We start from the raw sequence: 17,391 nt of genomic DNA, 5'->3' as shown, positions 1-17,391 counted from the left end.
TGAAGTAGGAGCAACCTATCCATGCTTCAAAGTACCACGGATGGATACTTGATCATCCAATGGTAGGTTTGAAGTATGGAAGGTTTTAACCAACCTTAATACAAACATATCATGACTTAAATGGTTTTCGTCAGTCCTTAACTTCAAGGATTCAAAAGTCTATAAAAAATAACCCAAATGGAATAAAAATAAGTCACCATTAAATTCTAGAGGAAAAAATAAAGGGGGTTTGTGTTCAACAAAATTGCAAAATAATAAAAATGGAGGGGTTAACAAATAAAATACAAAGGATGATAAAACGGAAAATAAATAAATAAAATATCACAAAGTAAGAAAAATATAGTCAAGGTGCAAACCTTGGGGGTCGAACCCCTGATCTTGGGGTCATGGGGGATCAACCCCATCACCCATTGGGCTAAAGGCCCGGTTGTGATATAAAAAAGAGTGAACCGAATAAATAATAAAAACAATAAACAAATGGGATGCGCGTGCATTTCAGCCTATCATAGTATGACAAGCATTTGATTTGAATTTAAAACATGCGCCAAGGGTTGTCTTCAACCTTCGACCAACTCAGAATCCAAACTCAAAAACACGAGTTTTCAATCAGTTTTAAGCATCAAGATTTATTGTATGATAAACAACAAAATGTTATCCCCATTCATGAGCCATTAATTGGCTCAAGTGAGGAATTTTTCACCATGATATTGAAGAACACATATGACCTAAAATAAAAATTAGACTCTAAAAACTAAACAACCAAAGGTGCAATATTTGGGGAAATATTCAGTGAGTGATTAGGAACTTGTTTCAAAGATGGGGGTGAGTGAAACTACCTAATCAGAAGTTGCTCAGGGGAGTTTTATGACGGTTGGGCTCAGGTCAGATGAGGCTTGGGGAAGGGTGTTTAAGTGTTTGGGAAGCTTGAGTGATGTGAGGTGAGTGTTTCTGGGTGGTGGTTTGAGGTTGAAAAGCCATGAAACTAAAAACTTGATGCTTTGTTAATGGTGGTTAAGTGAAAATATGCATATGGTTTTTCAGGCCTTTTTCAGTGTAGTTTTACAATGGGAAACCTTCACCTATTTATAGGGAATGTGTCTGGATGGTTTTGGGGGGAGTTTCAAAGGGTTTGAGCAAAGTTGACATGTGACTTGGAACAAGGTTGGTGTTGACTTGGGGAACACATAAATGGATACCTTCTATGGTTGTTTGCATTGCAGATAAGTTTGTCTTGGTCCCTAGCATGGTTTGGGAATAACCAAGGGCAATGAGAAGCCCTACTGCAAAATATGCTTTTTGCCATTTTAGGCAAAAGTTGAATTTTGCACATGGCATCGGGTTCTTTGTTTGGGGATGTTTCCATGTGCAAGTTGACTTCCAAACCTACAAAATTACCATTTGTAAAGTGTTTGTGAAGCATTGGGATTATAAGGAGTGATTTTGAGAACTTGGAGTGTTGAATTGCAAATTTTGACTAATGTGCATTTGGCTTGTGCATCATGGAAAGTCAACAACTTTGAACCAAGGCCAGATAAAATTGGATCGTGCATTTTACTTCAATTTTGGGACATTTTTTCTTTGTTATGAACTTGATTAAATTAAAAAAGAACCAGGTCAAAATGGTTTATGGTTTGGAAATGACAATGTGTCAAATTAGTGGTTATGGCATGATTTTAGGGCATGGTGGGCATGGTGGACCAACTTGGTCAATAGCAAAATTGAACCCCTTCCTCAATAAATTAGGTCTTGGACCTTGAAACAAAGTTGGACAAGAAGTTATTTAGGACATTTGACTCAAAGTGGAATTTAAAAATATTGAAAATGAGAGAGTTATGGTCTTTGAAACTTCCCATAGACCATTCTTGCCAAAATGTGACCAACCAACATGACCTAATTTGGTGATTTTGTGATTTCTTGCTTTTCAAGGAACAATGGTGGATGTTTTGAGTTCATATGATCATATCATGATGGGAAATTAAGTTTGAACCTTTGTGGAATGATTTTAGGTCAAATTGGTGGGTGGATCAAGTCATGAAAAGTTGAAATATCAAGTATGAAACCTACTACTTGTAACATGGATTAAATGGATGTTTAAATGGTTGATTTTGATTGTAATGGACATATAACTTCTTCCTAAAGTACTTCCTTCAGCATTTACTGGGTGAACATAAGCATCGACTATTAGATCCTAGAGATCAACATCATAACCAAGAAAGAAACTTTTAATTCTGTCTTTCCAGTAGTCAAAAATTTCACCATAAAACATAGGTGGTTTTGCACTGCAATGATCTCTATCATTATCATCAACAATGTTAGAAGCAACCATTATTTCTCACACAACTAGATCAATACTGAACACTGTGAGATGTTGATAAAACTTTTAATCACAATCAGAATCGGAGCTCTGACGCTAATTGAAGGTGTGAAAAACACAAGAAAGATGGGGGGATTTGAATTGGATCTTACAAGCAAAAGTTTTTTCCAAAACAAAAACACCACTAGCAATATAATGACAAAGAGATAAAAACACAAAGATTTTTATCCTGGTTCACTTGAACTCAAAGGTAATCCAGCCCACCCGTCAAGGTGATTTTTTCTTATACACAAGAACTTAATCCACTATAATCAACAAATTATAATAAACACAAAGAGTAACCTTCTTTGTCTTCTCAAGGATCCAACTAAATCTTAGTCTTCTTAAGGACTCACAAAGAACAACTTTCTTTGTATTCTCAAGGATAACCTCCTTAAGGACTCAAATAAATAGTTTGAAGAATATTTAGTGTGTTATAAGATGTGTCTACACAAGTAAATTTCATACAAATGAATAACAAACACTTAAAGAAAACTGTATACAAAGAATGATAGCTTTTCACAAAGAAAAATAGCTTGTCAAAATACTTGTGCAACCAGTATTTTCTTCAAGTATCCAATGCATGCATATATAGCATAAGCATGTGACTGTTGGAGCGCAAAATAGGGAAAGCTCATTTGAGAAGCTGTCCACTGTTGGATGGGAAAGGAATGATATTACATACTATCATTTCGCCCACAAAATCAGTGACAGGTGTGATGTATAGTATTGTCCTTGCCCATAAAATCAGGTAGTGGAAAGGTTGTTCGATTTGTACCATATATTATTTGATCATGTTCCCATTTTGATCTTATATTCAAATTCATTGGCTTCTGATGAAAGATGATTGAAGCATGAAGTGAAGAAGTAGAGAGCTGGATTTTAGAAACTTCATAACCTTGGGTCAGAACCTTGACAGCATCAGTAATCTAGCTTGAGGTCTTCAGTATCTTCAGAATCTTGAGAGTCTTCAGAGTCCTCAGATAGAACCTTGATAAATTCAATTGTATGGCTTGAGATTTTCAGAATCTTCAGCTTCCTAACACAACTTCAGAAGCTTGCCATTCTTCAGAAGTTTGGTTATTAGAGTCACGTCCAGAAGCACGAACTGAAAGAATATTGCAGCAGCAATATAGAGTCTCCTCAGAAGCTTCTAATGAGTGAAACAACTCAGAAGCAGAAAGAATATTGCAGCAACAATAATGACGTCTTTCAGAACTTCTGATACTTTGCGCAAAAGCGGATTTAGAGGCACATAGTTTAGAAATTGATGATGTTGCACATCATATATTCATAATCAGGACTGATTGTTAAAGCTACACAATAACAAACCATTAGGGTACCAAAATTGTTCTCACACAAATACAATATTGTTATCATCAAAAATCAAGGTATATATGCATAACCAAATCTTGTTCTAACAAGTGAGATTTAGAAGAAAATACTAAAATACCCTCTAATAAACTTTGTCAACAAGTTTCTGAAAATGAATTAATTCTAATAATAAGTTACCAGTCATCCGTCATCAGCTCAAAATTATAAGTTATCAATAATGAGTCATCAGATATAAGCTTCAAGCTATCAATTAATTTATCAACTTTAAATAATTGGTTGAAGGGTAATTCTTTTTGTCGAGATACTTGTCGAGCCATATTTACAATTCTAACCATAATATTAATATGTTATTAAAAACTTTAAATATAATATGGGAAACGCTAACGAACACCTCGAAAATTGAAATATTTGTGTGATAGAATATTTTTGTTATTTAAAATGCATAAAGAGTGTCCTCTATGCACTCGTTAGTCAGACTCATATAATATTAATAGATTATTTGAAACTTATACATTATTTATTCATTGTTGAATCTTTATACAAGGAGATTTTCTATTTATGTTTGACAATTTTTAAATTGCAATAATATGAATAATTTATTTTTATATTGTCTTATATTTTGCTAACGATAAAAGGATATCTTGAATTAAATATTTTACTTTTTAATTATTCACTTTTAATTTTGAAATTTCATCTATTATTTTATAAAAATAAAAATATAAAAATATTTTGTTTAATATTTTGAAATATTTATATTGAGATAAAACATTTATTATGGGTACGGATTGATTGATGATTAGAATCAAATTATGTGTGAGATCTGTGGTAATTGTCTTTTATATTTGAATATATTTTTGATTTAGGTGTGAGATCTATTGTCTTTTATATTTGAATATATTTTTGATTTAGGTGTGAGATCTATTTGATCAATTGTCTTATGGGTGACTCTTTATTTTGTGATATTATGATATTTTTGTGTTGAAAGTTAAAGAGGATAATTGGGAGATTTCATGTAAACCATTTCTTAAAAAAAATTATATAAACTTAAATTAATCCTATAAACATTTATTTAAGTTTTGAGAAAAAATTATTAGTGTCTTTTATTGCATTTAATGAATTAAATATTTTTTTGCAAGTTGAGATTTGTAAGGATATTACTAAGATTTTTTATATTATATTGAAACCTTATTTGATTGTTTGCTTAACAATTTTATTTTAGAAATTTACGGTCATTTATTCTAATTTGTATTTAATTTATGTTCATACAAAAATTTATTAGAGATTTTTTTTTAGAACATCATTTTAAATAACTCTGTTTCCTTCAATTGAATGTATTTGAAAGAAAAAGGCACTTTGTTCTAATTTTAATGTATGAGCTAGAATTAACATAAATACATTTTAAGTAAATTAGTGCTTTGATTGATTTGTGCCTAATGATTATTTTAAAACATATATTTGAAGTATCCGTGATTAGGGATGGCAATTTGACCCATTTTCAATGGACACTTGCAAATTTATCCATAATAGGTAGGGTAAAAATCCATAAATATGGATGCAGGTATGGGCTCTGGTAATTACCCATAAAAATAAGCGGATACGGGTACGGGTATGGACACCTTGGTACTCAGCCCGCCCCATACCCGCACACTATATATTTATATATATTTATTTTTATTTATATATTTTAATTTATATTATTATATAAAAATGTATGTCTATCAATTATAAAACAATTACATATTTAATATAAGTGTTAGTTTATTTCAATAATAAATTGTTTGAATTTTTTTTAATGTTTTCAAAAACTTAAAATTATATGATAGTTTATAATTGATCTATTTATTTTTAATAGGAATGCGGGTCACGAGTACGGGTATGGGTACTTACATATCCAGAGGGCAGGGGTACGGGTGTTAACTTTGACACCCAAGCGGGTATGGGCTCGGGCACAGGGATTTTTTCAAATCGCGGGTATGGGGATTGGTACTATAGTACCCTGCCCAAACCCTGCCCATTGTCATCCCTATCCGTGATTGAAGTCATTCACAGCACTAAAAGTGTTAATAAGTTAATATGATTGTTATTGTTATTTGGTTGCCATATTGAGATATTAAAATTATTACGGGTGTGTGAGTGTGATTTTTTTTTAAAAATAACCATAATTTTTAATTTAATTTTTAAAATAATTAATTTTTCAAAAAAATTATTGAAATAACCACATTTCCAAACAGAAGCGCCAGTTGCATTCATTTGAAAGGAAGAGGAGGCGCCAACACCATTGGTGCATGCTTTAAAAGCAATGCATGGAGGCGTCAAGACTGTTGGCACATGCCTGTGGTTGCATGTGCTTGCTTCCATGCTTCTGGCGCATGCATGACATCACATGTGTGGCGCCTACCCCTTTGGCGCATGTAGTTTTGATGGTTCTTCTATAAATAACTCATCCTTCACCTATATTTTTTACAAATTTTTACCATACAACCACATTTTCTTTCATTCAACTTCAATCTCCTTTAAGTTTTTGAGTTCTAACCATGTCTTTTCACATTCACAAGATAAATGCCGATTTAATATTTTCCGTCGTCGCGTCACCGATAAATATTCGACTTTGGAATATAAATTCGTTCAAAAGTCTTAATCGGACGTTGAACCGTTGGTTAGAAGGGGAAATTGATGATGGTGAAAGGATTAGAAGGATTCAATGGCTTGAGTCCACGTTCAACCAAAATAGAGAAGTGCGTGAATGGGTGGATATTAAGACTGACAGAGATGTTCGCAGGATGATGCATAATATGTTCAAAATTGTTTTGATGGTTGTAATTGCTTAGTTATAGTAATCATATTTTAATTGTTGTAGTTGTTTGCGTTGTTGTTTATGTAATGGTATTTCATCACAAACTTATAATATGAAATAAATTTTGTTTTTTATATATTGCAAAAGAGGTACATGTGAATTTATTTTGTTGTGTTTGTTCCAACACTATGACAGTTAGTACGATTGTGACCTGGCTGATGGCATGAACTACATAATTTAACCATTTTGTTCACCGTATCCATTTCAGTTCGAATACATGTGTTGTTTGGGCGACCCTTTTTCTTTCTTCACATAACTTCGTTGTGCCAGACAATGTCCCCTTGATATTCTGACAAGTAATCCTCTTTGCCACTACTGAAAAACTAATTTTGTAAACATTTGATAGCCTTATGACTTTGTAAAAGTCAGATAATAAGTAGGATCCCTTCAAACTTTGAACATGCCGCAATGACATGGGAGCAGGGCGTACAAAAGGCTTGGAACTTTTAGTAGTCGCACCAACCTCTATCTAGTTCCACTCTATATTGTCTCATCGGCATGCCCTCATTGTGATCCATGGACTCAGCAATACTATACCAACCTTTAGTACGGTCAAACATCGTGACCACATGTGTGTTTGTGATGCGTGCTTTTCGCAAGTATACGAACGCGTCAGAGATTGTCGAATCCACAGAGACCAAGTGTCAATCTATCGTTATCTGTTGTTATGGTGTTTATCCAAGGCGATTAAAATAGGTGTTTTTAGAGTGTGCAATGAAAAGTAAAATGTTGAATAAAGTTTAATTAATAAAGACAGGGTCGAATGTAATTCACGTAATCAATTAATAATCCAAGTACTTGCTAATAGAACTACTTATGGGCAGTGTTTCCTACTTTGAAAAGAACTAATTTAACAGGAATTGTCGCTTTCATGTATTCAGAACCGAGTTGTACTCCCTAATCAAACCCTCTTATTGTCACTTATAAAAAGGCGCGCATTGCGTTAGAGTAGTAAACCTATTTTTAAGAAATATAGTATCTTGACTAAGTTGAAAATTATTTTAACCTGGATTTCTTAACCAAAAGAGGTTCTCACGAACCAGACTCTAAACTTATAAACGCATCCAAAAATAGTTTTAAAATCTCTTTTCTTCTTAAATTAAGACTCCTAATGAACTAAACAAAGCGCTTTCGCTGTTTTTGAAATAGTTAAAAACAATTAAGTTTAAATAGACGTTGGACGGCTTTCGATCTTACCCAACGGAATTGAAGTGCGGGAAAACTTAAATTGAAAGTCAAAATAGCCCTTAAGTGTTTCTACAAACAATTGTACAGATTATCGGTTCAATTATGATCCTTACATTCTAACCTTATAAATTTAGTTAGACGTGATAAAGTAAAAGTGCATTAATTTAAATAAAAGTAGTGCGAGTGCGGGAAATAAATAAAAATAGTGCGAGTGCGGAAAGTAAATAAAAGTAGTGCGAGTGCGGAAAATAAATGAAAGTAGTGCGAGTGCGGAAAATAAATAAAAGTAGTGCGAGTGCGGGAAATAAATAAAAGTAAAGCGAGTGCGGGAAATAAATAAAGTAAAGCGAGTGCGAGAAATAAATAAAAGTAAAGCGAGTGCGAGAAAATAAAATAGATAAAGACAAGTAATAAAAACCTACTCCAATCGGAGGGTTGAATAAATTGCAAAGCGGAAATGAAAATGGCGGCAGGATTAACTTCCTTCCAAAGTGCTCCAAACTCGATTACAGACTCGATTACACAATTGTGGTAACACCCCAATGCGAAGTGATTACCACTTTAAAATACTGAATATATGCCTAAGTGAAACAAAGTTGCTCTGAGTTTGCCTCTGTTCTAAGTTTGGATGCCTAAACAAGTGATTTCGAGTTTCTATTTATAAGCAAGTAAAAAGATGGAAATGACAAGGATGCCATTCAACTTGAAAATGGGAGGGAAAACTTTTCCTCTTGTGGCGCCCGCCACAAGGCCAATCTAAGGCGCCTTAGTGGAAGTAGTGGGGAACGTATCAGTTGAGGGAAGTTGAGCTAGGACACGTCATGGCAGGGTCTATGGCGCCAGCCATGGTGGAAGCCACAAGTACAAAATGCTGAATTTTAGGGTTTTTAGCTCTTTTTCACTCCTTTTCTCGATCGGGGCTCCGATTAAAGTAAAAACCTGAAAACAAAGAGAAACATAGTAATAACACAATAAAATGACAATAAAACTACTAAAATGCATGCAAAATCGGAGTCGAAAATACGGTGAATTTCAGTGTTATCAAACTCTCCCACACTTAAACCTTTGCTTGTCCTCAAGCAAAACATTAAAAAGCTCATAAAAGAAAAACTGGTGTAAACGAGTGCTTCAGGTAAAAAATTCTAAGTTCAAGTCGGGATGCAGTGATAGGTACCAACTGAGTGAACTAAGGGTATCATGATGACACTAATCCGCAAATACGGACATAAACTTCATTCCTATATTAATCAACCCATATTATCCCACAATACCTAGGCCTGCCTCTTCATCTCTTTTTGTGTCCTTTTCATTCAGGCGCAATCACATTAATCCCGTTATCCGTACATGCTTCATAGCAGAGTGACCTGTTAGTGATTATGATCTAAGCATGGGGTTTCTGGAACATAAATATATGTAAACCCTTTTATTTGACCCAACTGTAGTTGTGGGGGATCGGATCGTAATCCGCCCTACCGAGTTCAGTTCCAGATACCTCTAAACCAACTAACAGCGGGTAAGTTTTTCTTTTTTTTCTTTTTCTTTTTCTTTTTCTTTTTGTAGCAAATTTTTACAATTCTTTGGTTTAAATGACTTTGTGAGAGTCACCTATACCGGAGTTGCCTTTTTGCTTTCTTTTATTTTTTTGTTTTGCTGGATCATTCACTTATTTGCATTGGTCCCCTACGTAGAGGATGCGTAGGCCGGAGCTGACTGCTGAGATAAACTACTGAGGACTTATACAGAAATGATGATTAAGGCCATGGTATATGGGGTTTCGGGAATGATTCCTATATTTACGAAGCTTATGGTGATAAAACAGATACTGATGTTTCGCAAAGTTCTCCCAAGTCACCGCATCCTTACTCAAAACTTGTCTTTAAAACCCGAAAACTTTCGGAATAACGTTGTTTTCTTTTGCAAAAAATTTCGGTGGGGCTAAAGGTATGGGGAGATTAGATTGTACTAAAGATACACTATATTTGGTGACTCGTCAGACTCATGCATTATCTAAGACACTTAAACTAAAAAGCAAAGTAAACAACTAAAAGCCAATAAAAATAAACAAACTATCTAAAAACAGCAAAGAAAAGCGATAAAGAAAAGACGAGAAAAGCAATAAAGAAAAGACGCTAGAGTCTCCTCCCACACTTAAATCGAAAATTGTCCCCAATGTTTCAAAATAAGATAAGGGAAGAGTTACCTGACAACCTATTGCGGACCACTGGTGCCTTCGCCATCCAGAGGTGGACGACGGGATCGGGTACGACGACGGTCTCTCTGATCCATCCTCGCCTACAAGGCATCCTGAGCGGTCCTCACCTCTCGAAGGTTACCCAAAATGGAACCTTGAGTATTTTCTATGAGTGCAATGTGTTGCTGGTGGTATTGTTGCTGACGGGCTTACGTATTTGTAATCATTTGCAGGGACTGTAGAACAGTGTCGTAGGACCTGTCTATCCTCCGCTGTGATTCTTGCATGAAGCTTATGTTATTCACCAGTTGTTGTTGGATGGTAGAGAGTAGGTCGATCTGGAGACACCGCTGAGACCACATAACAAAAAGTTCCCACATGCTATTGGGCGAGACTGGGATGCACAAAATAGTAGGAAGATCTCCTCTTCACTCAGTAATATCTCAACATCCGGTATTCCTAGGAAGGAATGTGCCAATATCATCTGGAAGTATCTAAAGGCAGGGTTATGTATGACATAAGACAACTGCGTAGACGGATCCTGGGTTCCACCACCCGATATATCACTCCAAAACTTCTCCACCTCCTTACCCAGAAAATATCCCATAGGTGTCTCCGGGATAGCATCGGAAGTGGTCTGGAAACCCAATAGGTCGCCGAACTCTTTCTGGATGAAAGAGTACTCAACTCCAAAGATCCTGAAAGCAGCATACCCATCTGGTCCAGAGTATGGGTCATAGTCGAATGAACTCAGGAACTCCAATGTCAGGTTCCTATAGGTGTTACTCAAGTCGTCAGCAAACTCGTCCCAGTGAAGCTGGTGGCTAAGGAATCGGATACTCGGCTCAATGCCTAGTGCCTCCATACAGTGCTGATCAGGATAACGTGTGGGTGCCATAGGGCGCTGATAAAGAACAATGTAGCGCTCTCTCTGAGCATCATCTCTGTAGGCTACGTGTATATCGTCGAAATCCTGCATCATGTAATAGGAAAGTGATCCTGAAAATACAAACCATTCAAATTTTTAGTCTCGATGAAAAATAAAAATAAAAATAAAATAAAATAAAATAAATGCGAAAAAGTAAAATGAAAAAACCATGGGTTGCCTCCCACGCAGTGCTTGTTTAACGTCATTAGCTTGACAATTAGAATTTATACACCTGTAGTAGTAGGAATCGGTGGATCAATCAGAGTGTGGCTTGAGTAGTATGCTGGAATGTCTTCTCCTTCGTAGAGCTTCAGTCTTTGTCCATTTACAATGAATGGACTACAGGTTTCGTTCTTGATTTCTACGGCTCCGGATCTCAGAATCTTGGATACTTCGAAAGGGCCAGTCCATCTTGAGCGTAACTTTCCAGGGAAGAGTCGTAACCTAGAGTTGAAAAGGAGAACAGGATCGCCTATATTGAAGTTTTTCTTTACTATTCTTTTGTCGTGATAGGATTTTGTTCTCTCTTTGTATATTTTTGCATTCTTGTAGGCAGATTGCCTAAGTTCTTCTAGTTTATGAATGTCTAGGGTACGCTTTTCTCCAGCGGCTAGGTAGTCTAAATTCAAAGTTTTAATGGTCCAATAGGCCTTATGCTCTAACTCGAACGGTAAGTGACAGGATTTTCCATAGACTAGTTGGTAAGGAGTAGTTCCTATAGGGGTTTTGAAAGCGGTTATATAGGCCCATAATGCTTCTTGAAGCTTCAGAGACCAGTCTCTCCTAGAAGTAGAAACAGTTTTCTCTAGGATTTGTTTTATCTCCCTATTGGATACTTCTGCTTGGCCACTAGTTTGTGGATGGTATGGTGTTGCTACTCTATGCCTAACTCCATATTTTCTTAAAAGTTTGTCAAATATCCTTGATATGAAGTGTGATCCTCCGTCGCTTATGACTAAACGTGGTGTTCCAAATCTAGGGAAAATATAGTTTTTAAATAGTTTAATCACAACCCTAGTGTCGTTTGCGGGTGCAGCTATAGCTTCAATCCACTTAGACACATAGTCTACAACTACTAAGATATACCTGTTTCCTAAGGATGATGGGAAAGGTCCCATGAAATCTATACCCCATACGTCAAAGAGTTCTACTTCCTGAATGTTTCTTAGAGGAATTTCATCACGCCTTGAAATGTTTCCAGTGCGCTGGCATCTATCACATTTGACAATGCAAGCATAAACATCACGCCACATGGTAGGCCAGAATAGGCCAGCTTGAAGAATCTTGGCGTATGTCTTAGAGGTGCTCGCATGTCCATCATAGGGTGCAGAATGACAATGCTCGATAATACTATTTACCTCTTCTTCTAGAACGCAATGGCAAAAAATGCCATCTATACCCCTTTTGAAAAGGAGCGGTTCGTCCCAATAGAAGTTTCTCACATCGTGGAAAAATTTCTTCTTGCGGTGGTAGTCAAGATCAGGGGGTACTATATCAGCAGCTAGGTAATCAACAAAGTCTGCATACCATGGTACGTTACTTATTGCTAAGGAATTTTAGGGGTGCTCATCAGGATCTAGGTTATTATCTTCAATGGTTTCTACTCTAGCTATCAGTTTATCATAGGCGAAATCATCATTTATGGGTACTAGTTCTGGTTTTAGATGTTCTAGCCTAGAAAGGTGATCGGCTACTACATTTTCAATGCCTTTTTTGTCTCTAATATCTAAATCAAACTCTTGTAGTAATAGAATCCATCGGAGTAACTTGGGCTTGGCATCTTTTTTACTTAATAGGTAACGAATGGCAGCATGATCGGTGTAAACTATAATTTTTGCTCCTACTAGATAAGATCTAAATTTGTCTATAGCGAAAACTATAGCGAGTAATTCTTTTTCAGTTGTTGCGTAGTTAAGTTGGGCAACATCTAGGGTTCTGCTGGCATAATAAATGGCATGTAATTTTTTATCTATCCTTTGTCCTAGAACGGCTCCAACTGCATAATCACTAGCATCGCACATTATCTCAAAAGATTCTGACCAATCAGGTGGTTTCATAATGGGTGTCGATACTAACGCTTGCTTTAAAAGATTAAATGCGTCATTATATTTTTCATCGAAAATGAATTCAGCATCTTTCATTAAAAGTCCGGTTAAAGGTTTAATTATTTTGGAGAAGTCCTTGATAAAACGCCGGTAGAATCCAGCGTGTCCAAGAAAGCTTCGAACTTCTCTGATAGTTTTAGGGGGTTTTAGGTTTTCTATAACTTCTATTTTAGCTCTATCTACCTCTATACCTTTTTCGGAAACTATATGTCCTAAAACTATTCCTTCGGTCACCATGAAATGACACTTTTCCCAGTTTAGCACGAGGTTCACCTCCACGAATCTCTCCAAGATTTTCTCAAGGTTAGCAAGGCAATTGTGGAAATCAAATTCGCAAACCGAGAAATCATCCATAAACACTTCCATGATACCATCTAGGTGATCTGTAAATATTGACATCATGCAGCGTTGGAAAGTGGCTAGGGCATTACAGAGGCCGAATGGCATTCGTTTGTAGGCAAAAGTTCCATAAGGGCATGTAAAGGTAGTTTTTTCTTGATCTTCGGGGTGGATAGGTATTTGGAAGAATCCAGAGTATCCATCTAGATAGTAGAAGTAAGAGTGTCTGGCCAGACGCTCCAACATTTGGTCTATAAATGGTAAGGGGAAATGATCCTTCCTGGTTGCTTTATTTAATTTTCTATAATCTATACACATTCGCCATCCTCCTTCTAAATGTTTTGCTACATGTTCGCCTTTATCGTTTTGCACGACTGTGATGCCTCCCTTTTTAGGTACTACATGCACAAGGCTCACCCACTTACTATTCGAGATCTGATAGATTATACCTGCCTCAAGTAACTTAAGAACTTCCTTTTTAACAACATCACTTATTATAGGGTTTATTCTTCTCTGATGTTCCCTGGAGGGTTTTGAATCTTCTTCGAGCGAAATCCGATGCATGCATACGGATGGGCTTATACCTTTCAGATCAGAGATATTATATCCTAAGGCTGAGGGATATCTTCGTAAAACGTCTAAAAGTTGGTTTGTTTCCTCTTGGCTCAAGGTAGCACTGACTATGACTGGACGGTTCATCTCTTCATCGAGGAACTCATATCTCAGGTTCTTAGGCAGTTCCTTAAGTTCTAAGGTTGGTTTCTTAGGGCATGGCATAGGATCTGGGGTAAGGGATAAACATTCGTAAAGGTTATCATCGATGAAGGGTTTCTTAAAGTCATCATCTTCCATTATGAGAGTTGATGGTAACTTAATTATTTTTATAATTTCTTCTTGTTCTAATTCTCTAACACATTCATCAATGATATCTAAGGCATAACACGCATCTCCCATCACAGGTACCATAAGAAATTTCGAAAGTATAAATTCTATTTTCTCGTCACCTACCTCAAAGGTCAACTTTCCTCTCTTGACATCTATTATGGCTCCTGTAGTCGATAAGAATGGTCTACCTAGAAGGATTGGTATATCGTTGTCCTCTTTGATGTCCATGACAACAAAATCAGTAGGGATAAATAACTGACCTATCCTAACAGGGACATCTTCTAAAATGCCTATCGGATACTTGATAGATCTATCGACTAACTGAAGTGACATCTTAGTGGGCTGTAATTCTCCTAAGTTTAACCTCTCACAAACTGCTAAAGGAATTAGGCTCACACTAGCTCCTAAGTCTACAAAAGCTTTTTCGATGACATGACTTCCCAAAAGACAAGGAATGGAGAAATTTCCAGGATCTTTATCTTTCTTTACTAATTTGTCCTCGGAAATAGCATTACATTCCAAAGGCTTGGGATCGTCAAGTCTACGTTTGTTGGTAAGGATGTCTTTGAGAAACTTTGCATAAGAAGGTATTTGGGTGATGGCTTATGTGAAAGGGATTTCTACATGAAGTTTTTCTATAATTTTAATAAATTTTTGATATTGGTTATTGATCTGGGTTTGTTTGAGTCTTTGCGGATATGGTATAGGTGGTTTATATGGCGAGGGTGGTACGTAAGTTTTATCTTTAGGTTCTTCTCCTTTCTCTCGACCTTCCTGGTTTTCAGATTCCTCTGGTTCCTTTACTTCGTCCGGGGGCTTGGTATATTCCTTAGAAGTTTTGGGTTCACTCAATCTAGGGGTTTGGTGGCTCATCATAAGCGTTCCCACTTCGTAGGGTAATGGCATTGGCTTGTCCTCTCGGATTTTGTTGAGGTTGTCCATGGAATTATCCTCTAGGTGTGGTTTGAGGGGCTTGATTTAAAGCTACCTGAGAGATCTGGGTTTCAAGCATCTTAGTATGAGTAACTATTTGGTTAACATTGGTTCCTAACTGAGTAATCAATTCGTTAACATGAATGTTTTGGTTCATGATCTCCTTGTTTTGTTGGGTTTGAGCAGTGATAAAATTTTCCATAATTTTCTCAAGGCCCGGCTTTGGTGGCACACGTTGCATAGGTTGATTTGATCATGGGGCTTGATAACTAGGTCTCGGAGGTGCATTATTTTGGATTGGGTTATTGTTTTTATAGGAGAAGTTCGGGTGATTCCTCCATCCAGGGTTATAGGTATTCGAGTATGGGTTCCCTTGGGTGTAGTTCACTTGCTCAGAGTGGGTTTCATTTAATAGACTGCATTTTGCGGATTGGTGTCCTTTGGTTCCACATATCTCACAATCCGACGAGACTGCGGCTACAGTATTCGGGTTTATGCACATATGCTCGACCTTAAGGGCTAATGCGTCTGAAATTCTGGTATCAGATATAAGATGTCGAAGGTAATGTCACGACACTAATATCTGGTAATACACAATGGATAAACAAAAACAGAATGGTAAAGCGAATAACGAAAGCAATTGTTAACCTAGTTTGGTGCAACTCACCTACGTTTGGGGGCTACCAAGCCAGGAAGGAAATTCACTAAAATAGAATTAGTTCAAAGACTCTCCGTACACTTCAACAAGTTACAGTCTTTATCAACTAATCTCTACCCGTGCAATTTCTATCTAAGCACTCTTAGATATGATAACCCACTCACTTTCCTACAATCACACACCAGTGATTTTAAACAACAATCCCTTGTGAAAAGAAAATACTTTTCAATTACACACTCTTGATTTTACTTCACAGTTTCAATCAAGAAGACACACTCTTGATCTTGCTTCAAAGCTTTGATCAAGAAGACACACACTCTTGCTTAACAGCTTTAGAGTGACAAACTACAACCACAAATCAGTCCAATTCAATCATCAATGGATGACTTGAATGACCTACAAGTCTTACGACTAAACAGACACAAACCCTAGCTCTCTCTCTATATTTCGCTCAGTCTTGGTTGTGTGTTCAAACAGGTTTTCTAAGTCCCTTTTTATAGAAGCATCCAGCTGGGCTTGGACATCTTGAAAACCCTAAATCTATTTTCCAATCAAATCTTTTTATAACAGCTGTTTAGATCTCCTTGGAAAATAAGTAAATCTGGTTGTAATCCATGATTGAATGCGCCAGCTAGCCATATCTTCAATCATCCAAAGATTGCCATTAATTGTGCAATCACAAAACACCAGACATTCACACTGAATGTTCTGTGTACAGGATGTCATGACATCGGGTCTGACATCTTGGAAAAATCCTGCATAATCCAATAATTCCTTTTATAACTTCCAGCAGGTACAGTCATATCAGATGCCATGACATTGTGTATGTCATCTGAAACAATCCTGCATGAACATGTCTTTCATTTAAGCTCCAGCAGGTACATCCAATATCAGAAGCCTTGTCATTGTATGTGGCATTCTGAAATAATCCTGCATGCACATGTTCTTGAACTCCAGCAGGTACATAGGATATCTCATGTTAAGACATCACACATGACATCTTGTGAACACTCTATTTACCAAAATTGTTGCCAACACTTAGAATCAACAAACTCCCCCTTTGGCAAATTTTGGCTAAAACATATATCTGTCCTTTTTGTTCACAAGGTAATATATCAGTAGTTAAACAACATAACAGTAGTTTAATCAGCAGCAGAAGCAAAACAATTACTAGTTATGGCTACTAGTAATACACACAAGCACAATGGTACTTCTCCTCCCGCTAAATCTGTGCAACAAACATAATTACTAGTTATGGATGCAACTAGTAAGACACATAAATGCATAATGCACAAGGGTACTTCTTCTCCCCCTAAATCTGTGCATGCAACAACCATAACAGCTACTGAACTCCAGTACCTGTACCAGCCAGAATGTCATACTGACATCTGCTTCAACATCAACACCTGTGCACCATATCAGACATCCTGTTTGACATATGTAAACAGAACAACATTCTGTTTTAGCACCTGTGCACTTCTTTCAATAATAGTTGTCCTTCTGTCCAGCCACATACGACTTCCACATCTGCACTTCTCCCCCTTTTTGGTCAAAATTGACCAAAGGTGACCAATTAGACAAAATAAATGTCTATTAGCCTAGCAGAGAATGTTAGATCAGAT

This window comes from Lathyrus oleraceus, chromosome 1 (assembly GCF_024323335.1).
Source record: "Lathyrus oleraceus cultivar Zhongwan6 chromosome 1, CAAS_Psat_ZW6_1.0, whole genome shotgun sequence".
NCBI classification, from domain to species: domain Eukaryota; kingdom Viridiplantae; phylum Streptophyta; class Magnoliopsida; order Fabales; family Fabaceae; genus Lathyrus; species Lathyrus oleraceus.
This window is presented reverse-complemented; position numbering follows the sequence as displayed.